Here is a 25,737-nt window from a genome sequence, read left to right as displayed (position 1 = left end):
CCATTTATATATTTAACTTTATTTATTTACCATTTATATATTTTACTTTATTTATTTACCATTTATATATTTAACCTTATTTACCATTTATATATTTAACTTTATTTATTTACCATTTATATATTTTACTTTATTTATTTACCATTTATATATTTAACCTTAGTTACCATTTATATATTTAACTTTATTTATTTACCATTTATATATTTAACCTTATTTACCATTTATATATTTAACTTTATTTATTTACCATTTATATATTTAACCTTATTTACCATTTATATATTTAACTTTATTTATTTACCATTTATATATTTTACTTTATTTATTTACCATTTATATATTTAACCTTATTTACCATTTATATATTTAACTTTATTTATCTACCATTTATATATTTTACTTTATTTATTTACCATTTATATATTTAACTTTATTTATTTACCATTTGTATATTTAACTTTATTTATTTACCATTTATATATTTAACCTTATTTACCATTTATATATTTAACTTTATTTATTTACCATTTATATATTTTACTTTATTTATTTACCATTTATATATTTAACTTTATTTATTTACCATTTATATATTTAACTTTATTTACCATTTATATATTTAACTTTATTTATTTACCATTTATATATTTAACTTTATTTATTTACCATTTATATATTTAACTTTATTTATTTACCATTTATATATTAAACTTTATTCATTTAACATTTATATATTTAACTTTATTTATTTACCATTTATATATTTAACTTTATTTATTTACCATTTATATATTTAACTTTATTTATGTTCCATTTGTATATTTAACTTTATTTATTTACCATTTATATATTTAACTTTATTTATTTACCATTTATATATGTAACTTTATTTATTTACCATTTATATATTTTACTTTAGTCATTTATCATTTATATATTTAACTTTATTTATTTACCATTTATATGTTTAACTTTATTTATTTACCATTTATATATTTAACTTTATTTATTTACCATTTATATATTTAACTTTATTTTCCATTCATATATTTAACTTTATTTAATGACCATTTATATATTTAACTTTATTTATTTACCATTTTTATATTTAACTTTATTTATGTTCCATTTATATATTTAACTTTATTTATTTACCATTTATATATTTAACTTTATTTATTTACCATTTATATATTTTACTTTATTTATTTACCATTTATATATTTAACTTTATTTATTTACCATTTATATATTTAACCTTATTTACCATTTATATATTTAACTTTATTTATTTACCATTTTTATATTTAACCTTATTTACCATTTATATATTTAACTTTATTTATTTACCATTTTTATATTTAACTTTATTTAGGTTCCATTTATATATTTAACTTTATTTATTTACCATTTATATATTTAACCTTATTTACCATTTATATATTTAACTTTATTTATTTACCATTTATATATTTAACCTTATTTACCATTTATATATTTAACTTTATTTATTTACCATTTTTATATTTAACTTTATTTATGTTCCATTTATGTATTTAACTTTATTTATTTACCATTTATATATTTAGCTTTATTTATTTACCATTTATATATTTAACTTTATTTATTTCCCAATTATATATTTTACTTTATTTATTTACCATTTGTATATTTAGGTTTATTTATTTACCATTTATATATTTAACTTTATTTATTTACCATTTATATATTTAACTTTATTTATTTACCATTTATATATTTAACTTTATTTATTTACCATTTATATATTTTACTTTATTTATTTACCATTTATATATTTAACTTTATTTATTTACCATTTATATATTTAACTTTATTTATTTACCATTTATATATTTAACTTTATTTATTTACCATTTATATATTTAACTTTATTTATTTACCATTTATATATGTAACTTTATTTATTTACCATTTATATATTTAACTTTATTTATTTACCATTTATATATTTAACTTTATTTATTTACCATTTATATATTTTACTTTATTTATTTACCATTTATATATTTAACTTTATTTATTTACCATTTATATATTTAACTTTATTTATTAACCATTTATATATTTAACTTTATTTATTTACCATTTATATATTTTACTTTATTTATTTACCATTTATATATTTAACTTTATTTATTTACCATTTATATATTTAACTTTATTTATTTACCATTTATATATGTAACTTTATTTTTTTACGATTTGCTTTGTGAAAGTTGCAGATGGAATGAATATATCTTAGGAAAATCCGTTCCTCTTTAATTCATGTTGCTTATATCAACATCACACTTAAATCCTAATGTTTTTTTTAGCTTAATTCCCCTTTATAACCCTGGATACCGAGAAGGTACCGCCTATTTTCAATTAGTGATCAGGTTTGTGTAGCGAAAACCTTGTTCTTATTGCGTTTAAACTTCTGCATGATGGTACAGTCAGATAAACAAAGAGCAGACAGAAATCTAAAGAAACACAGTTCAACAAACAGTTATTAATAAAGAAAGTCTTATTTTAGTGATTGACGTGTCATTAACATAGATCTAGCACAACTGCCGGAAGTCCATTGGGGCCCATTATTGTGAAGCACTTGTAAAATATGTTTAGGGACGCAACCCTGCAGCGATGGAATTGGGGTCGGAGCTCCGACTTAGCGTGAAACCTACGTGGCACAAATAGCCAAATGATTACTTCTCTGATGGAACCACATATACCTATTCAAATATAATGTTAATAAACACTTATAATTAATTTTTATTTACCCTTATCCCCGAGTTACCTTTTTATAAGAACTGTTCATTCAGTGAAAATAATATAATTCTTTCTTAACGAAATTTAATTTACAAATCTATTTCCAAGATAATTTCAAGAATATCAGTTTTAACACATCATTTAATGAATACCAGTGTTAACACATCATTTAATAAATACCAGTTTTAACACATCATTTAATAAACACCAGTTTTAACACATCATTTAATAAATACCAGTTTTAGCACACCATTTAATAAATACCAGGTCACACTAATAGGACAATAACTTTAAGATTAAACTCGATTTTATTCAATCGAAAATCTCTTCGGGAGTTATAAGTAGATTCCAAAATTTCATTTTAAATTGGATGTTTTTATGGTAGAATGCTTTTCTTTTAGCTTCAGTTTTCGATGCCACTTCTTTTCATTTTTCGTTAGAAGGTTCTTTTGAGGTTTGCAAACAGTCAGCAGTTGATTGAGGCAAGATATAGAGAATAAAATTGTGTGAAAGCTATTTAAATCGCAATTCACGCAGTTCTTCCATTGTTATATATGGATGTAAAATCTCCGTTTTCTTGCGTTGAAAGAGTAGCATACAACGCTCTAAATCGACGAAGCGCCGTTGTTTTCTATCGGTAGTGAGCAAATGCGGTACCCGATTTGAAACGCAGCTTTATCATTAACAAATATTCATGAAAAATCGTAAGCGCACTTCCAAACCTCTGCTATCTTACGATCGTCTAAAACAAAACCGTTGATTATTTTGGTTTTGGGGACAACTATTGAATTTACGCGGCGAGTGCATTCAGCATCATTTGTATCTGTACTATCGCGTTTAAAGCCACCATACCATACCATAATCGTTGTTTACGAGGGAGCAAAGGCCCAATAGAATTGTCTAAGTCATTGACTTGCTTGAATAGTGGTTTCTTATTAGAAAGCAAAACTTTAGTATCAACATATATATATATATATATATATATATATATATATATATATATATATATCCGCTGCTTCAACAAGTTCAACAGTAGCTTCACTTAAATAACTGTAATTTGAAAACTAATAATTGGACTATTTATTTTACTTATATTGACTAGACTATTGTTCTTTTTTTTTTCAAACAACAACCATCATGCCTAAGGACGGTCGAATACCAAACCAACTTAAACGCTGCACTAATAACACTCAATATGAGAACAATAGTTTGCTCAATATCAGTAATATAAACAATCAGCCCTCATCTAAAAAATGAAGAAACTTAATTATCAGACTATTTTTTTATATATTAAAATGTGCACTTGAAGCTTATTACTTCATAATAAAATCGCATATTTTTTATTAGTGATATGTTAAGTTTGGGATTTATTGAACAGTATATTATCCATTAAAACCTTGTATTTCTGTAAAAGATATAACGGGCTTAACATTTGAAAAAACAAACAAACAAACTTAATCGGACATATTCTTACTGGAAAGTTTTTGGATCTGGTTGTAATTAATAACGAATTTATTATCTTTAGATTAGTAAAATGCACTGAATTTACAGACGCTGTCCGGATGTCAATATTAACAGGTACTTTCGTTTCCTCGGTTTTGTATGTGGAGATATTTCCTTCCTATTTTTCTTCTAAGACGCTTAATCTCATATATAAGAAGTAAAATATAAAAAAAAGCAATGGCATCTGGTGTAATATATTTTCACGTGATAGATATATAAATATATTCTGTTTAAAATCATAACATTTTGTCGCATGTGGTTTCCAGTAAGGCCTTTCAGGATCATTAATCGATAACAAATTTTCGTATACCTAAATTACGAAAAAAGTTGTGAGTTAATCGGCATTGGCATGGGGTCACCATTAAAACCTACTCTCGTCATGTTTGTCTTACTTGATGAAGCAGCGCGGATGCTTTTTTGTACCTCCTCTTTTTTTTCAACTTCTTATCCTAAATTTTTTTTGTACCTCCTCTTTTTTTTCAACTTCTTATCCTAAATCAATAAGATAAACCAACAGCTGTGGGCAGATTAAGGATGTTTTTCAGGGAATTTGCGTTTTTTTTAAGCAAGTGTCCGAACAAAAGACAGACAAGCCAAAAGTAAAAATATTGTATTTAAAATTGGTTTCCTTTTTCGTTTGTACAGCATATCAACGCTATTACAGGTTCCATTAGAATCTCCACAAAAACAAAGTTAGACACAAGGTCATTATTTAAGGTAGAGTAAAAATAAATACAACTCTGTTAAGAACTCTGAATATAAGGAATATAAATTGTGTTAGTCTACAAATATCTCATCTTCCTGACCGAAAACAGAACAGATGATACACTTTGATCCTAGCATGAAGACATAGAAACTATTGAAGTAATGTAGTTTTGCTTATTCCGAATACTGTTCTAATCTTAGCTGGTGTTCGCACAACGTGCCTCTCGATTCAAACCCCGGATGACACTTGGATGACATGCTTTTCTAACTTGTAGCATATCTTTTCAAAATTATATTTAATTTAATTTATTAATTTGGATTAAAAAATGAATCTAGTTTTGCATGTATTTATAAAAAACTCTCCTACTCTCCATTTCAGCTTGTATTTCTCCTCACACCACAACTCATTTTTTGCAAACCCTCTTTGTAATATTACATGTCTGAATATTCTCTCTATTTCAGTTTGTATTACTCCTGACGCCACAACTCTTTTTTGCAACTCCCTCTTTGTCATACATGTCTGAATAATGAGAAAATCTAACTTTTTTTAGATTAAATGTTTTCAAACATCTTTCAGAATAGAAAATCTTTAAACTTTTATAAGGAACATATTTTATACAGGTTTCATTAAAAATATTCAGTAGATAACGAGAAAAATAGAGATGAAAATTTCAAAAGGACTGTATACCTGGTTACGCACAATAGTAGTCCTCGCCAGCGAAAGTCTTGTTATTGTTATTCTATTATTATTATTATTATTATTATTATTACTATTATTATTATTATTTAAACCATTTTGTGTCCTGCTCTTTCGCGTGAGGACTATATATATATATATATATATATATATATATATATATATATATATATATATTCTAAAAATTATGGCGTTATCTATAATGTATAATTGTTCCAACATTGTGTTAAATTCAATATTAAGAGGTGATCGTCGTCCAGCATATGTGCGTTTTCTTTGTGTCGTCTTACTCACCACAGTCATTTTTTTGTTTATAGTGTACTGCTTAAGCACAATCTACTGAAAACCCTTAATTGCATATGATTAGTAAAACGCAATTTGTTATTGAATTCAGATTTACTTTTCATCTATGAAAGCATGATAGGACACAAGGCCAGAAGATTGAGAAAATCAGCCCCTAAAATAACATTATGGTTTGATACGAAAATAACCGAGAATATCGTTGTCGCCATTCTCGATAAGGGGGGGGGCTTTAGTTCATCAGCAATAACTCCTGCTTCCGAAATATAATGGATTTCTTAATCCCAAATTTAACTTAAGCTCGTTCCGAGGAGGGAAAGTCCATACTGATTTGCTTCCCACTCACGACGAAAGAGGTAATCACAATGTCGGATTTTAATAAGGTAGAAATCCAACTATCTTAAAAGAGGAATTCTGGTTTAGGATAGAAATAAACATTGACTCTGTCTTGGATATATTCTTCACGGAACGACGCCATTAAAGACTGTGGCGTCAAAACAGATATTTCACTTGCTAAAAACATAAGAGAACGATTTGCTCACCAGCGAAACAGTTTCTCTTTGCCAGAATGATGTACTGGCCGTATCCTCGGCTGATATGAAAATAGCCAAGAAAGCAAACATTAGTTGAGAGTATTTATGTCGAAGAAGTGCGAGTGATTTGAGTTGTTCAAAAGACACTCCATTTTAAAACAGGTACAGGGATTTCAGCGATGGGACAGAGATTGGCGTTGGTAGTGTGCGATTTATTAGGTTGGGACGTTTGAATTATATTTAAAAGCGACATAGTAGTAACAGATGCATCAACCAGATATAGCAACAATACTCCGTGCATAAGCAAATGGTAGCTTTATAAACGTAAGTGATAATCTCATGTGGAAGTAATTTTCTACATTTTTTTGCTGCAGCCTTAGCAATATTCTCAATGTATTTGATCCAATCCATATTGCATGTGTATGCTAAGCTGAAGTTTTTTAACGGAGAATTTAAGGTATTGTATTGCTAGCCATGGTAATCAGTGGTTAAGAAGGTTTCTTTTAATTGTTAATAGAAAGAAGTGTAGTGCTGGTAGCATTAAACGTTATTATTCATTTACGTCATCATTCCACTACATTGAACGCCTTTCCTTCAGCTTTTAGCCATTGCCTTATTAATGTTAATTTTTTAACGTGTTTTTTTTATAAAGTGTGGTATCATCAACAAATATGCACAACTTGGAGTCAATTTTACCAGGGATGTCATTTATGAATATTAGGAAAAATAACGATAAAGGATCAAACCTTATGACATACCCGAATTGATATCATATTGTTGTGACGTGCGACAAGCGAGGACAACATGCATTTTTCTCTTTAAGTTAAGAATTCATTCAGTAATACTATATAATGCAATTTTCACGAGATGATTAAGGTCTTACATATGTCAAGGGCTATTGCCTTGGCTTACCCTGTCTTATAGAGTGTGTGGTATATACGCATAGAGATTACAGTTAGGATAGCTGTAGTAGAACAGGCTTTCCTAAATCCATACCCTCGGTCAGAAAGAAGTTTAGTATCTATGAAGTGGTGAAATATTTTGCGAAGAGACGAAACAGGGTAACCGGGCGATAACTGGGTGGGTCAGTTCTTTCATCAGAATTCTTGAAAACGTATCATCGATGCAATTTTCTAGCAATAAAGGAAAACAAGATTCGTTAAAGCATTTGTTGAAGGATTTGGAGAAAACTATAACTTCAGCTGCGCATTATTTATAAAATATAGCAGAGGTGATATTAGACCCACACACGTTTTATGTGTCTAGATTTTTTATGATATCACTGGCATTAAAATCATCGAGTGTGACTTTTGCCGACAAAGGGAAATTTGGGAGGCAACGATTTGTTGGATCTAAAGTGAAGTTGGAGGAAAACCATCGAGTAAGCTTGCTCGGTGTCCATGCAAACAACCTTATGGTTGTTGGATAATGGAGAAATTATTGACTGCCCATAATTTACTACACTGTTATAAATTTTCTAGAAATCGCCCTTTCCTAATTTTTGTGACTTAATGAGTTTTCTAGTGATTTTGATATGCTTTTACTTAGCCGGGCTATTTTACTCTTACACGTATTTCTATATTCTAGGTACTTTTGCCTGTTTGACTTATAGCGAATAAGTTAGCGAAATGCATGCTGTTTTTGAGCGATGTACAAGTAGAAGTAAACTATTGGAGAGAAAGAGAGAAGTGGTTGCTCTATAAAATATGTGTAGCAACATATGCTTGAATTGATGTTTTGAACCATTCAGTAACCTCATTTGCAAACTGTTCCACAGGAATAGACAAGATATTACTTCATGGAATCTATCTGATGTGATCTCTGATGGCTTTCTTGTCAGACTTCTTGAAGCACCTTGTTGTTTTGAACAATGATTCTTCAACTTAAAGTCGAAGGCTTAGAGTAGTGTCTAACATGATCAGCATTTCTGAGTGGACTATCGACATTTGTGGCATAATCCTCGGACATTGCTGTCAGAAATAGGTCTAGCAGTTAGGCCTTCTGATCTCTTCAATCTGGGAGAGAGGTCGGTAACGTGACTTTCTGTGTTATGGAATAGGATATATAAAAGCTATGTGTGATGCTGCCAGCTGCGTTTGTGTAACTAAAAAAACAAGCCAATTACTGTGGTGGACATTAAAGTCACCAAATATATGTATTTGGCGCTAGTATATAGAGAAGGCGTTGTATTAACCCTGGCAGAGACATAGTGTTTCAGTGTACAATCCTGAGTTTAGAGAGAATGATAGAGAAAATATAAATAACTAGTTCTCTCTTGCGTGTTTGATCTAAAGCATCTGAAGGTCTGGTCGCATGATTCTGGTTTTGATTCTCTAGTGTTTCGAATAAAGACTCCAAGTCTGTGTCTGTTTGAGTCTTTATGTCGAAGTAGGAGATATCCAGATATGTTAAAAGTGGCATTGTGGATGGAGGAGTGTAAAAAATCTCAGATTTAACATATCAATCGATGGATTCAAAAAAGAAAAACAAGCAACATTATACATGAACATTCCTGCGAAAGCGGATCAAAGATTATTATTTCCGTCATTTTAATGAATGGTGTAGACGCTTATCAGTAAAAGACAGTGTGTAAACATAATGACTTCCGTTTTCTTGCCGCTACATAAAGACATTAAATGTTCCAACATTATTTAATACTAGCGGGGTGACCAAACGTTGCCCGGGATTGAATGCTTTACACTGCCAATACTTTTATTTTCATCGAATTCGGTGAAATCACCAATTTTAAAAAATCAAATCGACTGCTTGCCTGCATCGGGAGGAAACTTCATATGCCTCTCCGCATTTACTTAGTCAACAAGACATTGTCATCTACATTACACTGCAGAGAACTTACTGTTGATTTTATAAAACTATTCTAATATCATAGATCGAATTAAAGTTTCAAATGCAAACACTTATTACTATGGCTCATTTATGCTTTAAGCAGAAATACTTATTTCGAATGTCCCTGCCTTATCAAATGACGTACTTTTAATTTTATATGCCGGACCTTTCTGCTTATTTGGTTATAATTCCACATGTACTTGTGATGTTAAGTAGTATAAGGGTCAAAATCGGACTCTTCATTATTTAATAGGATTTTCTCGAATATCGATACCTATGGGGTTCTCTAAGAACACTCCCAGGCACATTGGTGTAAAATTAAAAATAAATCGGTAACTAACTCACACAGACAACGTACCTTTTATAAATAAGTAGAAATATATAACTGTCTTCTTTGTCATTTTACTTTTTATTTGGAATTTTTTATTTAAGAACAATCTATAAATAGTGTGATTTATTGATTATGACATTTTCTTTATCAACTCTGTCTATTTATCAGCTTATGTTTTCCTGTTAATTCCCATCAGCAACACAGATATTATCAATGTCTTCGTAATCATGGTATTCGTTAAGCCACACGAGACAATAAATATACCTTTAAGCGTGGCTATGCCTGTAATAATGAAGCAAGAGTCGCGTAATCTCAGTCAAACTTTTCCTATGCCAGCATTGATTTCAGTGATATGAAGAAGTCAAATTCGACTGTAAACAATGCTAAAATAAACGGGGAGCACATGCAGTACCTGGAATTCCAACATAGTCGCACGTAATTTAATACGACGTCGCTTAACGTCGATGATTTTACGGAGACCTGTGTGTCAATGTTATTATTCTTAAAGTTAATCGCTAGAAAAATCTATTTCGTTTCTTGAAACTAAAATAAACTCTAAATGGTGTCACTCGCATTCAAGTAACCGTTTTAACTGAACTCTGAAATTATATAATGGCCGACTAATATTTAAGAATTATTAGTAGCGATTAATTATCTGCTAGACATGTCAGATCATGTTCAAAGATTTATTGTGCGTTTTCTGTTCGTGTTTTATGTTGAAATAATATAATATGTACTATTTGCAAGACGCCACATTTTGGCAACTCTTGCGCTTTGCAATACTTGTAAGGTTAAAGGGGTTCTCTCTTGCAAACCAATCATTTTATCCCAAAGTCTGAATTGGCCCGATCAAACAATACTTTTCTATCACTCATTCCTCTATCTTGCTGACTCTTTCTCATATCTCCACATAATCCCCCCCTTTATATCGTTTTCCTTATCTTATTCTCACTCTCTATTTCTCTCTGTTATAAACAAAACTACCATGTTTTGTATTTTCATTGATATAACCTCTCCTTATTTCAATAAATCATATATCAATGTTCGCGGCCAGTCTTTTTTTTTTTTTTTTTTCATTTCGTTCACCGTTGGTTTGACCATTAATTGTGAGCAGTTGAAAAATAGTCAATGCGAATGAGGAGGTCGCATTAAAAACTAGGATCAGCAAACGCGAAACAATTACAGCACTGATAGGTTTTGTTTTTAAAATTGTGAGACAGGATTTGGAAAGAGTTCAAAATAGAGGAAAACAACCAAAAAAGTAAAGCTAGCCAAAGAACGTTTCAATGTTCTTGTTATTTCTTTTATTTTTCACAAACAAGACTGAATATTCTTAAGATGCCTCTATGCAGTTAATCATATAGAATCCATGTCAAATCGAAGCGTGACGGACAAATTTGACTTCGCTGACGAAAGTACATTTTTTAAACAAAATACGTACATTTTCAAATGCTGTTCCCATATTTAGATTGAGATACAGTAGAAATACTATTTAACATTTATAGAATGATTTAATTTCAAAGGTACGTGTTCATTACATAGGAAATGTTTTTTTGAAACTTATATTTGAGGTACAAAGAAAGAGTTATTTTATGCTTACAGCTCTGATACATAGGTAACCTATTTCAGTTTTACGGTTAGAATACAGAAGAAATAATATTTATTGTTACTATTTATGTACGACAAATAAGGATAGGACAAAGACCTAAAAAGGCACGACAAATAGCTCCTGATGATTTTCAATTCTTGTGGAATTTGGCAACGTCGTTTGCGCATTCTGGATTCTTATTTCAAGTACAACACAACTAACCTAGTTTTTATTGAGACAAACTGCCATACCTTTTTTTGGTTAAGAATGTTTGTAAAAATAGACTTCTTGTATTGGGGTGATTAAGAAAAAGTGTCAAACATAAAAAGAAACTAATGTTTTTTAAGTTAAAATAATGTTTGATAAACATTTACTATAAAAAAACTTTACCATAAATAAACAAAAATATTTTCGATTTAAAAAATCTAAACAAATATTTTTCTTTTAACGCAAGGGAATGTTTTCTGTTTAGTTTGACTAGTATTCTTTCAAATATTGTGCCTAAGTATTAAGAGAAAACTTTAGTTTTTAGAAAGAATTTTACCGAAAAAAATCAAAATTGCAGTCAGTCTAAATTAAAATCGTGTTCCTCTTGTTGTTCTTAACATAAGAATCCTAGGTTGCTCGAATGGCGTGCCTAAATATCAAACGAAAAGGGAATCGGCAGGGGACATCTATCGTGCATTGTCGTGTCTATATCATGCGTAAATAGGAAAATCGGAAGAAATGTTATATCGAACTTCAGTTCAAAATATAGATGTATTTGGCCGGCGAAGAGAAGATTTTCTGAGATGCCTGTGCGCATGTAAAGTGCAGAATGTCCAAAAAGTCACTGAAAGGTTGTGACCTTAAATAGATTCTTTATTTTGATGATATCTTTCTCTAATTTTAAAATAATCTCACTAAGGCATTGGGAAATTAAAATAAAATGCCGAATTTAAATAATGGTTATTTATTAAAAATAATGACTTTTAAATGTTGCCTTCTTATCCCCCACTCTGACAATGTCAAATGGCCACCACATTCCAAGGCTTGACTAGCCTCGACTTTTTCTTATGAGGATATCTTTAATAAAAAGTTTATGTTAACAACCCCCGAACCCTGCAAGAATTGAAAGAAAACATCAGGAACGAAATAAGGGAGTTAAATCGCAATCCGGATATTTTGCAATCTATCATGAATAATGTTTTGGAAAGAGCACAAATGTGCGAAGCTGAAAATGGGCAACATTTAAAAGACATTATTTGTTATGAAGAAACATTGTTTGTGGTTTGCATTGTTTTTTAAATTCCCAATGTCTTAGTCAGTTTGTATTAAAATTACAGAAAGATACCCTTAAAAATAAAAAAAAAATGTATTAAAGTTCAAAACCCCTCAGTGACTTTTGGACACCCTTTACTATTTAGAAAATTTAGCATAGAAGACATATTGTGGACATTAAGCACACCGAAAATACTGTGCAAGTATTAGCTCATTAGACAATTAAAAACAATTATTTCAAACTGTACCACGGCAAACACATCGACGGACAGAGCCGCTATAAAGATGTTTAGACACACATTTACAATAAGATGTGCAATTTTACTTTGCACGCTTAGCAGTTTAAACGCTATTTACAACTGAAGCCTTACGGACGGGCAACCGACGGACTTTCTAATATGGATGCATGGACGCATCCAAAATTAGTTTCTCCTGTTAAGAGTTGTTCTTTTTCGCATTGAACGATTTTGAGTTGGGGGTTAATTTTAATTGTTCATTTGTTATATTTATGATTGGTATTGTGTTATTGTAGCGATACATCTTCTTGTCATTAGTGGTTTTAAAATATCTTAAAATTTATGCCTTTTTGTTATAAGGGGCCTCGAAGTCGAGTTTAAACTATTTCTTCCATTTATATTCTTTATTGGACGATACTTAATCATTTTCTCTATTGGAGCATTTTTTTTTGTTTATTATTTATTTAGTTATTTCATTTTATTTCATTTTCGTTTTTCTTGCCGATTGTCCATCAATTTATTTATTCATTTTTACTCTTTATCATTGGTAAAGACAAATTGTTAGATTCAATTAATGTGGGGAGAGAAATCACATAATCGAGTTCAATTCCGAGAAACGCGGTTGAGTTTATTTATATTAACTTTAAAAATGTATAAATAATATCCCTTAGTCTCTCTCTATTTTTACATTTGTAGAATAAAGTAAACTCTTTAACCAAGACGAATAAGAGTAATAAAATATAGGTAAATGCTGTTCATTTCATATTCATAAAAAGAGGTTTATATATTTTCTTACCAGTTCCAAATGCTTATTTATAGTGAGTTAATTCATATTGTATGGCTTTGTCTTTTCTATTGTATGGATAAAATTATATATATATATATATATATATATATATATATATATATATATAAAATTATGTGTGTATCATGAAAATGCGATACAAATTATAGAAAACAACTTTTTAGATACACATCGTCAAAGATTACGATTACGCTTATTAATTCATTTGAATTAAACTTGATTATTGTATGAATTAAAAAATATCAGAATAATCACGAGGAGTTCAAGCTTACAACAGTTCACAAGGATTCTCAGTGGTTTATGGAAAATGCAGGGTATGCTTTGAAGGATTTTCTAATTTATATAACAAACTTTGTCTGTCTGTCTGTCTCTATATATTCGAACATTATCTCTACCGAAACTAAAATTTACAGAGCAGCGCTAGGGGGCGTAAATGATTATATTTTTTATGGACTGTTCTTTTATGAGTCTTTAGCCGGTTAAAATATTTTTTTTAAGGAGTCAAAAATGGGTCAAAATTGAAAAAATCGTCATACATTTTGTATATTCATCTTCGTTTATTTTTAATCAGCTCATACGCGTGCCACCTCGGCAGAGTGATAACGTCACAAGCTTTCAATACTACAGTTAAGCTTCTGGTTTCGATTCTAGCTGATAATACCCAAAATATTTTCCTTTTTAAATTTTGAAACCACGACTCTATAATAATATATACGAAATCTGAACAAATTAAAATATCATATTTAAGCGTATTTCACGAATAGGCACAGCCGAGCGCCCCCTTCCCCTACTAGTAACATATAAAATTACTACAACAATTTAAATTCTTTCTGTGCAATCCGATCAATGCTGTGTACATCTTCGGCCACCCCACAAAACTGAACATCATAAAACGTAATAACTTATAGTTAGAAAGGCAAACGTGTGTACGGGCTGTAAACAGCAGGTCATAAGATCGCTTTATAAATAACTACAATAACTGGTTCTTTAAGTTAGTATATAAAAATTGATAGGAGCTGTTTTTCCGACTCGCTCCCGCTTATATTAATTTAGAATATAAAAAAAAAATATTTCATGTTATAAATCCGAAACAAAAAAATTATTCATTTATTTGTAAAGACAGGTGAGCATTACCATTTTGGTAATTTAGAAACAGATTTATTTATCTTTTTAATGTAATAAAAAAGAAAGGGAATGAAAGAAATAAAGTTGTCTTTTCAAATGCAGCTCAAAAATAAATTGCAATTTGCTGGAAACCAACTCGGATCTTCCAAAGAAAGGAACATCTGAACACAAACGATTAATACTTATGCAAAAAATAAAAATAAATATTGCTAAAAATAACTACTTGTTATCAAAATCAATACAATTTTTAAATTAAAATAAACACTTGCAAATAATAATTAATTGATAAAAGGTGTTGTTTTCCAAACCAATAATAAATTAGTTAAACTTGCGACTGATATAGTCAATACACAAGCCTTATATAAAACGGCACACACGACCAGATCAAATAAAAAATGAAGAGATAATGCTTGGGAGGAGTACATTATAGCAACAGAATAGAGAGTTCACTATCCCCCCCCTCCAATAAAAAAAGGAGAGCGTTATCGTGCAGGTATGCTATTGTGGGAAACGAGCATTTAATGTACAATCTTCAAGAAAGATACGGAAAGGATCATGGCGTATAAAAATATATTGCACTACCCAAGAGAATGGGATAAAGCCTGAGATGTTTTAACCCCCCCCCCAGAATGAGCTTGTAGTGTTTGGAAAAATGATATAATGATGAACTAGCACATACAAACTGTTGTCTTTCCACTAGTATCAACGTGTAGTATCTGTATTCATCAATACGGAGGGATCAGATGTTTTACTCTAAAAAATAAAATACTAACGATGGCGTATAAGAAAATATGACATTGACAATAGTTGATAATTATTAAAACGTGTAATAAAAATAAATATGCAAATTATAAATACCGTTTTGTATTTGCTGATTACTATATATATATATATATACATATATATATATATATATATATACAGTAATTAAAAATATTATGTAGTATTAGAATATTAAATAAACATAACCCGTTTTTGTGTGAATATAGTTTACATAAGTGGAAATAAATTATTTCATAAATATAAATATATATTTGACTTGATGATTTAATAGAGTTCCATGTAACTTATATTCATTATCTTTTTAATTTAAGTTATGAATTGCTTCTCTTATCCGGGTAAAGATTCTACTATCTTGATAGGTTTGATTTATAAAGAAAATATTCTTTTTTTTAGCTCATTTATTGTATAATATATATATATATATATATATATATATATATATATATATATATATATATATATAGTGACGACGTTTGGTGGATAAACGCGTAAGTGGTGCAGGTCGATATACGAAATGACCGGACGAAGACGCCTGGGCAGTTGGTATCTGTATGAATGGGTAGATGTATGCGTGGTGTGTCGATTCTGTGATGGGCCACACTGAGGAAAGACTGATCATTACGAAAAACTCAAGAGGAATCCAATTCTCTACACCGCTCTTCTCTCACTCAGACACCCGACGTAGTTTTCACACTATATCTGTAATACCACAGACTCAACCATCACCACTCCAACCCACAAAGCCAGCCTGGGTGCAAGAGGTGATGAGGTATGTGTGTGTGGAGGGGGAAGCAAAGAGCAGATATGCCTAGAAAATCCCACCCCCTTCCTAACGGCACCCAGGCAAGCGCATCCATCATCACGTAACCTTCTTCACGGCCTCCTTCCAAACATTTGCGCATAATGTCAGCATCCCCATCCACTACACACAAGAGAGAAATCCCCACCCTGATGCATCTCCTCTCCTGCAAATTTCGATTCGAACTTCCGTTTCGTGGTGGCAGACCGTCACTTCCTCTTCAACGTTTGCTGTGATCATCATTAAGAGAAAAGTCCACAAACGTAAAAATCGTGTGGGGTGCGGCTGGGGCGATAGGGTGGGGAGCTACCGGACTGTTATGAGACTGATGAACGATGTAGGAAACACACGTGGGGAGGTGCGTTCCGAAAGAGTTGTAGATTCTTGTTTTAAGTAAGGACGTTCAGCAATGACAATGCTGTTTCAAAGTTAAATGTGAAAGACAAACGAAAACGCTATTGAAATTTTTAGAGTGTTAGACTGACAAGGAATGCTGTTTCAAACTTAAGAATGACAGCTCAAAAAATACCTTCTACACGGAAGTTGTAAGTGTTTACACGTTTTTATATACAGCTAAAACTTAAAAAAAATCCCCAACAATCTCTAAAATGTTGGAATTTCTTTTAATCTGCGTAATCCTGGAAGAATAATTAACTAAACTATACCAAATCTCCAATAATAACGATTACTAGCTAATTGTTCCATTGGCTACAACCATTTCCTTTAGCCTCAGATGCCCCTTGGGTCTTGATAAGCTGTTGTCCTTTTGTAAAAAAGTAAAAAAAAAATATCGATTCATTATTTGAAGGTCAAACGGCTATTGCTATCATTGAATGTTATCAAGAATGACACACGACCTTTATGTTATGCATTTTTATGCTATACAGGCCAGAGAATTAGTTAACATTTTCTTTTTCAAATCGATGCTAACTTTAATCTATATTTTCTTAACTATTGCCATTTATCTACAAAAATAAAGTAGCAAGAGAAACGTAGTCTTAGTAGTATATTACGTTAAGGGCCGCCTTAAATGTATTTGGCGCTCCCAGTAACGCTCTGAAGGCTTCTTAAGTTTTATTTTTTCACTCTTCACATAAAAAATAAATTTATCTTCTAGGGGGAACAGGAGTGATAACATAAACACTATTTAACAACTATTTAGTTTTATAATGGCGAAGGGAAACGCCGGGTCGTCCTACTAGTTTCGATACACTCTCTGTCTGTCACTCATCTTCTCTCTCTCTCTCTCTCTCTCTCTCTCTCTCTAAGGATATTTTTTATAATGAAAAAAAAACAACACTTTATCACACTAATTCCTTCTTATAAAAAAATTTAATTTTGTCTTCTTTTTGAAGGGGGATTTTCACTTAAACAAACTGAGCCACAGCAACGCGTGGTCGGGTACGGGGTGTATAATATAAAGAAAAGTCAGACGGATATTCGAATTTAGACCGCTATAGAATAGCATATGGCTAGAAAATGATTTATTTATCCGAGCCATTTATTCTTTTCTGTCTTCCATAATGTTTTTGTAACAAATTGATGTATTTAGATTCAGAATATAAAACATATATTTAACCTTGCTAGTAAGATGTTTTAAATGAAGTAATTTTCATCGGTGGCTGAAATAACTTATGCTGTTTAAGCTATGACACACGGCATGGTTCCGCCTTCCATGGCTATCAGATAAACAATTATATTGGCTCAGATGGTATATAAAAAATATTCTTAGCCGATCATAATAGGAGGTACAATAATACTCAATTAATTACTTTGGGAAACTCTTTGTTGCTCTTACTCTTATATTCCCCTCTTGTTAGTAAAGAACATTAATTTAGCTTCTGTGTAAAGACGATTACTTTGAAATCATTTGATCTAATGCACTTTTTTTAAGCATTAAATAGAACTAACAAAAATAAAACACATAGATAAATTAGTAAATCATAAACTGCGCTACACCTGAGAGTATTCCATGTACGTGCAAAGCCACCATTTGCCCATGCATGGAGTATTGTTCCAACATCTGAGCTGCTGCATCTATCGTAAGTCTTTCCCTCTTAGACAGGGTCCAAAAACCAGTCTCCAATCTTATAGTCCCCGCATTGTCGACTAAGCTCCAACTTCTATCCCATCGTCATAATGTTACATCTCTTGGACCCATTTAACATGTACTTTAACGAAATGTGCTCTAATAAACTCACACGTTGTGTCTCCTCGACCTAAGTACCCCGAATACCCCGACAAGCAACAAAATCTCACTCTTTATTGTTGCAATATCTAAGTCCCGCTAAACCCTTTAAACCAATAATTACTTCTCTCGAACTGCTAGATGTTTGAATTTCTTCTCTATTTCCTGCTACCCTGAATCTACTAATATGCAGATATTTAGATGGAAATCGAAGACATGTTTCTGCTCAAGTCATCACATATTTCCTATAGTTTCCTGTGAATATGACCAAATAATAACCATTTACGTCCAAGTGACAATACGCTGTATTTGTGGCGAAAAAGATTTATATATTCTACTAAAATATACATATATATTATATTGTGCAAATCATTTTATGATCTTTAATGAGACTTTGTATTGTTATAAAATTGTCTCTGAAATTTTATTATCATCGTTAAGTGCACACAAAAACATTTGTATCTTATATTAGATACGGCCAAGCATCTCTAGAAGAATACATGTTCGTTGCGCTCAAGTGTGAAATTGACATATGATTTGCTACGTGTATTCTCGAAATTGTATCACGTAGCTGCCATTTGGGGGGGGGGGAGGCTCCAAATATGAAGCTATGTAATGCATTGTGCGTGATGTCACTTCTTCTGATTATGTTTCAGATACCTAGCATGTTCGTTGAATGGGTTTCGTTTTAACTGTTCGAGATAAAACTTATTTATTAAAGACTGAAAATCTTAATTAGTCAAGTTATTTTCCCAGCACATTGTGATACAATGATAATTCGAACAAAAAGTTTTATTTTGATTAATTCTTACTGATGTTGCTTCGTCTTATTTATTTATGTACAAGCAAAGGAAGCACAGTATTTACTCAAACCTCTTAACTTTTAACTATTTTTTCTAACCAAAAAAAAAAACAAAAAAAACAAAAAAAACAGTTATTTATCTGCGATGTATATTCTATTTTTCTCAATCACAAGCCGTCAGAATCCTGTCTTTAATTAAGATGACACATTTCATTCTATGAGTTATATTTTTTCGTATCAGTTTTTAATATGAAACTAGACAACTTTCTAGATGATGTTAAAACACAAGAGAATTTCGAAGTTGAAATTCCAATGTAAAGAATTGACTTGGGAGAGCAACAAAAATCTTATTTAAAATTTTTGCAGGAAAGAGAAATGGAATGCTTTTGCAATAATCGACTTTAGAAATCAAGGACAACCTAGACTCAAGCTTAATCAACTAATAAAAATGTTTAAATTCAAGCATGGCTAGCGAAATTAATATTGTAACTAAACAAATCATTAAATATTCTATATTACAATAGAAAAATCCGAGCATGAAAAGTAATATGGCTAAGCTTAAACATGAAAAAGTAAACGACTAGTTGTTAAAACTGGAAAAGAAAAGGACAAGATATTCTTGTAAAACATATAATAAATTTATAACTTAAAATATTGCAGCATTAAGAATTGGTTGTATAATGCTTTAAATTGAATTTAAACAATTCTTAATGCTGCAATATTTCAAATTATAAATTTATTATATTTTTTTTTCTAGAATATCTTGTCCGTTTCATTTCAAGTTGTACCAACTAGTCCTTTACTTTTCCATGTTTAAGCTTAACCATATTACTTTTCATACTCCTATTTTTATATTGTAATTCATGATTTTTCCAGGCTTCCAATAAATTTTCTTCTCCTTTGTTTACTCTCAGTCTTATTTTTTGCCCCCATAAACACATATGTAACAACAATGTACAACACTCATCTGTTTACAATAAAATCTCCCCAATTATCTCCCTTTCATGCTTTTATTCTCACTTGTTACTTCTTTCGAATTGAAAGCAACAGTAGTCGCTGAAACGACGTGTTTGCTATGGAAACCAATCATAAAAAGCGTTGTTCACCTCCTTACATATTTTTACGATTTTGAACACCAGTATATTCACTATAGCTTTTGTTTTACTGAACAAAAATTGAATTTTTTTTTCACAATATAGCTGACAAGGTGATCTATGAACTGTAATAATTGTTTGAAATTTAGTCGAACAATGAGTGAGCGGTGAAGCTTTAAAGCAGTTCTACATGACTTAAACTGCCACTTAGTCATATATTCAAACACGGTAGTGTTTGAATGATAAACAAAATAGTGCGGTGTGATATATCACCGGACATACAAGAAACGACTATTTAAACTACCCATTGACAGACGAAAGGAAATTATTGACATAATTGAAAGATAAATAAAACTTGATCATGTAGATTCTGAGGATATTAACAGTTATTTAAAAACATTCAAATGTGACAAATGAAGTTGCATAAATCTAAGACAACTATTATACACATATTCCGACCTATTATCACAGTTGGAATACAAAAAATAGCCATATGTTTAAACCGGCTGTTTTTAATATAAAAAATGTGAACAAAGTTAAGTGTGACCGACCAACTAAAATCCTTTCATAACCCGTAAGAGTTACAAATGTTGTGACGGATTAACACCTTATCATTTAAAAGACGTTAAAAAAGACAAAGATACAAAACAAGCAAAGCGACATAAGAACAGTAGGCTAGAAAAATCTATGGAAGGAAATAAGAGACACATTTAATGTTTTATTTTTTTGTCTTTGAATTTCACTAATCATTAATCAGTTAACTTTTCGCTCTGTTTCAAAGCCAAGGGTCAAAAGAGAAGTAAATGAGACGGGCAATAACAAAAGAAAAAAGAATAATAAATAAATAATAAAACAAATAAATAAGTAAAATAAAGGGACGAAACTGCTGAGTTTATGCTAGGGTTTGGGTGCACGATGGCGACTTTTACCGCAATAAGTGTGAGACCTTATCTGTGAATAGATAACCTTAAGTAAGTTTTTTTTTTCTGTTACCGATAAAAACTTTTGATTGTGTCGGCCATTAAGAAGCCATGACGAAGATCACAAACACAGCCATTTTCGTCTTTTATTTTATTTTATTTTTTTTTGCTGTCCTTTCTGTCCGACTCGAAGACGGATAACTTGTAGATAAATATCAAAAAGGCTTAAGATGGGGAATGGCGACGCAAAATGTCGCGTTTTTTTTTTACTTTCGTATGCTTAGATTTTTTTTTCATGCACCGTATCATGCGTATTTCATATATAGAATATATTATGCGTGTATTTAGGTACCAATTTTTTATTTAAGCAAGCATTGCTAAAGTAATAATAATAATAATAATAATAATAATAATAATAATAATAATAATAATAATAATAATAAACGTCTGCTAACTTATACCATTTTTATTTTTTCGATTTTCCTTTTCTGTGCTAATCTGAAGAAATAAAAGAAGTTCCAGATGTATCACGAACATTTTCGATTGTTCATCGAATTATAATCCAGTAAAAAAAAAAAGATTCAAAAGACAGCTGCGAAACAGATGGGTGAAATCAGTAAGACGGCAAGAGAAAGTTATTACTATGTTCCAGAAGATACCTTAATATTTAAATGCTGTGGTTACAGAATTAGCTTCACAGAATACAATTGTATAGCGTTAAGCATTTTAACATATTATTACTAGTTTCGCACGTAATATTATTGTGTTATGTTGTGTTATAATGTAGAATATCTTTTATTTTAAGGTGTAATTTACAGATATTTACTTTTATTTTAACAAAGTTTGCTTGTATATTGACATGCACACACACACATACACACACATATATATACATACATAAGTGTATAATAATATATGTATATATATACATATATATTTATATATATACATATATATATATGTATATATACACATATATATATATTTATATATATACATATATATATAATTATATAAATTCATATATATATACATACATTCATATATATACATATATATAATTATATATATACATATATATATATTTATATACACATATATATATTTATACATACATATATATATTTAAATATATACATATATATAGCCAGTAGAGTTTAGTTTCCTAGAAGTACATCCAATGAAACAACATGTGTCTACCAAGAGTGCTCAATGAGTGAACAGAGCAGGTATATTAAATTTAATATATACATATATATACATATATAAATGCATATATATATAAATATATATATGTATACATATAAATATATATATATATGTATATATATACATATGTATATATTTATATATATACATATGTATATATTTATACATATACATATGTATATGTATATATATATAGTAATTTATAAAATTTATATGGCGATTAAGCTACACTGAATATTCGGCGTTTCATTACTAACTAGCTCTACCTACGTATTGAGCACTTTTGAAGTAAATACTTAAAGTTTTCGCATAAATCTATACTTTCGTATATTAATTTTATGTGAGTAAATGAAGTAGTTATATACATATATATTTTTATATATATACATATATATATATTTATATATATACATATATATATACATATATATATATATATATTTATATATACGTATATATTTATATATATATACTCATATATACATATATATATATATTTATATATATACATATATATATATATTTATATATATACATATATGTATATATATACATATATATATACATATATATATATGCATATATATATTTATATATATGTATATATACATATATATATTTATATTTTTATATAATGATTAGCCGTTGATCTATTTGTTTTTTTTTTATTTATGAATAACATTTCACTTTTATAAGTATTTTTATTAATGCAATTCCCAAAGAAATTAAGTGAGGATATTTCTCATATTTAATCACGTCTCGTCACCATAAATACTTATGTTGGTTAGAAAATAATATCAACTGTTGAGCTTATACTTCTACTGCCAATCTATGACTGTACTCAAGACTTCATTAACCATTTAGTCAGAGTTTGAGTACGGTGATAGTCATCAAAAACTGATTACTTTCATCTTCATCAATATCATCTGATGGCCCATTGTTGTTTGCTTGTTTTAATAGTCTTGAAATGTGCGTATTAAACAGTAGAGTTACTCACATCCTTTTTATACGTGTTTATTATCAGGCACTTTACAAAGTGTTAATTCCATTGGATTACGGAGACATAAGGTTTAAACAAATATCATTAACGTCAACGCATTTTGACAAATAACTGAAAATATTTCCCTTTTCTTGGTTTGACAGGCTTCATAATCGTCTTCGAAATTTAGTGGACGACGGTCTTTTCGCCTCCCTACTTCCTGTTTCTCACAAAGGAGACATTGTTTATTTATCTCTACTCTTATTTGAATTAAAAATGCTCGACTGAGCTTCAATTTATAACTACCCTGCCAAACAGTCGATACAAATACTTATCTAACTGCAACAGTTGTCAATAATTTCCCCTACTCTGTATCAGTGCCTTGATTTAGAGTAACATTCCATGAGCAAGTGTAATTATTTTATGAAACAGTCCATCTGTACAACACAATGCTGCGGGACTGTCTCCCAGCAAACTTAGTACATGATCTTTTTCAAATCTCATGCAACTAAGTAAGTCCTTGTTGAGCTGTTTTCTGAAATAATGAGACCCTATCCAAGTTCCGTCATTACCAGTCATCACGGTGTTGTCTTAAATTCTACCCGACACTCATTAACCTTTATCCTCGAGTGCTTAGACCGTTATAAGCGGTGACAACCTAGTAAAAATCGACTCTCTTTCTCTCTCTCTTGACTTTCTCAAATACTAAGCATTGAAATGATGAACAGAAGTTTACCAGCAGAAACATGTAGTTGTAACGCATTTCAACAAACCGACCAAAAGTAAAAAAATAAGTTTAATCACCTTTTCCGTCGGAGATTCTGTGAAGATTCACTTTCCTATAGAGCAACTGAGATACTTGTATAGGTGCTGGGCGCAAAATTAAGTCACTATGTGTAGTGAGACAGTCTGTTATTATTCTTTTTGGAGAGAGAGGCCGATATGTAGCATACTTTTTCTCGCTATGACACGATTAGCTCAGGCATTACCTCACATTTCTTGGACCTGGTAATGCAACATTGGGTCTATGGTAATGATGCCGTCGATTTTCATGGTTTGACGAGTTCTGTAGCATAGTGTCATGATACAATACTCAAAGGCTTTACACCTTTCTTTAAGAGCTAAGGTACTATCTCTTTTAGTGCTCTGATAACATCTTACTAGGTATTTTCTCCACCTTTAAATGTGTAGCTTACGTAAAAAAATTAGCAAACAGTACATGTGCTAGGAAAATATACTACTTGAAGGAGCATAATTTTGCTAGTGTACACGCACGCATATATTAGCACTAGTAGCATAAAATATATTTAATTTGTACATAAAGATAAAAATGGCATATATATATATATATATATATATATATATATATATATATATATATATATATATATATATATATGAGAGAGAGAGCGAAAGAAAAATAGACTAATTTTGGATTTGCCCTATCTCTATATATACAAGAAGGCTGCCCGGAATTGCCCGGTCGTAAAATACGTTGAAATGTAGTATTTTGATTAATGCAGATTTCGTATTTATTATTATATTCGACCCAATATATAGTAATGATATAAAAAGTAAAGAAAAAAAAATGACACGTGCGTCACCACCAGTAATCAAGCCATAACGTTTAGCTTACGATTTACTTTTTCCTTTGACGTTAATACCTGAGCTATGAGGACATGTTTGCTGCAAGGCTAAAAATTTAAACATGAACCAATAGCTACTACGCTATGCATGCATATTTGTAATGCTGTCGTTCGACATTCACCTGGCAAATTCATTTTTTTTTTAATTTTCACATTTTTGCAACGATTTTCCTCGGTTAAAACCAAATATAAAGTGCCGCATGGGCTCGAATACCCTATATATTAAATTTCATGTCTGTAGACAAAAAACTAACAGAGGAGTTTGGTAGCCAACATTTTTTCAACAAATATATATAAGCATACATAAATATATATAGAAAGGGTTTTGTGTTTTCTATAATTTTTTTACACAAATATTACGCAAGTATAATATCTGCATGGATATAATTACACGTAATAATTAACTAAAGCTGATCATCCCATAAGAAAACGGAAATACCTAATAGGGAATTAATTAAAATGAATGTTTAAACGAATATGCAAATTAGCTGGATTTTTTGCAGATAATGCAAGTCAACAAAGATTTATTTTCTATTTACATAAATAGAAAAAAGGGGTTTTAATATGAATATTGCTACACAACCCCCCCCAAATTTA

Source organism: Euprymna scolopes, chromosome 2, assembly GCF_053919585.1.
Source record: "Euprymna scolopes isolate OS-2025 chromosome 2, ASM5391958v1, whole genome shotgun sequence".
Lineage (NCBI taxonomy): Eukaryota > Metazoa > Mollusca > Cephalopoda > Sepiida > Sepiolidae > Euprymna > Euprymna scolopes.
The sequence above is the reverse complement of the archived record's forward strand: the minus strand, read 5'-3'. Positions refer to the sequence as shown.